The sequence below is a fragment of the Sapajus apella genome, unplaced genomic scaffold (genome assembly GCF_009761245.1).
Source record: "Sapajus apella isolate SASKATOON/1434 unplaced genomic scaffold, GSC_monkey_1.0 scaffold106, whole genome shotgun sequence".
NCBI classification, from domain to species: Eukaryota; Metazoa; Chordata; class Mammalia; order Primates; family Cebidae; genus Sapajus; species Sapajus apella.
In genome coordinates this window covers 3,307,067-3,308,569 of record NW_022437046.1, presented here as the reverse complement: position 1 = coordinate 3,308,569, position 1,503 = coordinate 3,307,067, and positions in this window count along the sequence as shown.

Sequence of the window (1,503 nt, the reverse complement as noted above, 5' to 3'; positions counted from 1 at the left end):
ACTGAGTCTTTGCCAGTCACATCCCAAGGTGGGGCGGGGGTCGGTCTTTGGTTTCTGAGTAGTTTTTCCATCCAATCCTTGGTAAATTTCCACAGCAGCAGAACTTAACTGCCTCCAACAGTGCACAACCTCCATGCCATGAAATTTATGTCAGGGTCTAAAATTTTCCATGGCCCCACTGAGCACCCCTCACACCTAGACCCCTGCAGTGGCTTCTCCATCTACTTTATCATGAGGCTTTCATCCCAAGCTGGTACTGACTCTATAGAATTATCTCCTTTCTCATGAGGCTTTCATTCCAAGCTGGTACTGAGTCTATAGAATTAAATAATCATATACTAGGTCCAATTTGAATTTAGAGAACAGTCTGGCCACTGAAATGATCGCTTCTGGGGGAAACTTTGACAAACCCTATGACAACTATATATGTTTATGAGACTGTATTAGTCAGTTCTCACACTGCTATAAAGATACTACATAAGACTGGGTAATTTATAAACAAAGGAGGTTTCATTGGACTCACAGTTTCACATGGCTGGGGAGGCCTCAAAAAACTCGCAATCATGGCGGAAGGGAAAACAGGCACCTTCACGAGGCAGCAGGAAAGAGAGTAAGTCAGACAGGGAGGGCAGAATAGCCCTTTATAAAACCATCAGCTCTTGTGAGAACTCACTCCCTATCAGGAGAAAGGCGGGGGGTGGGGGGGGGGACCTATCCCCATGATCCAATTACCTCCCACCGGGTCTTTGCCTCAACACCTTGGGATTATAATTAAAGATGAGATTTGGGTGGGGGCACAAAGCCTAACCATTTCTGTTGGGTATACATCTAGAAGTGCAATTGCTTGTTCATAGGGTCTGCCTATGTTCACCTTTGGAAGATATTGCCAAACAGTTCAATAAGTTGATTCTCTTATACTGCCACCCAGCAGTATATGAGAGTTTCTGTTGCCCAGCATTTTGGCCAGCATTTAAGATTAGGAGTTAATCTTTTAAATATTTGTTAATCTGATCCTAGCTACTCAGGAGGCTGAGGCAGGAGAATATGTTGAACCCGGGAGGCAGAGGATGCAGTGAGCCCAGATCACACTATTGCACTTCAGCCTAGGCAACAGGGCCAGAGTGTCTCAAAAATAAAATAAATAAAATAAAATATTTGTTAATCTGGTAACTATGTGGATATATTTTGTGGTGGTTTTAATTTGCATTTCCCTCATGACTACTGAGGTTAAGTGCTTATAATCTATTTATTGGCCATTAACATTGGCCAATAAATATGAAGCACCTGTTTAAGTCTTTTGAAAATTTTTTTCTAATTAATTTGAACAAGTTCTTTTGGATTTTTTGCTTTTTGGTTTTTAGACAGGGTCTCACTCTGTCACCTGGGCTGTAGTGCAGTGGCACAATCATGGCCCACTGAAGCCTAAACCTCTTGGGCTCAAGTAATCCTCCCACCTCAGTCTCCCAAGTAGCTGAGACTACAGGCATGTGCCACCACACCTGG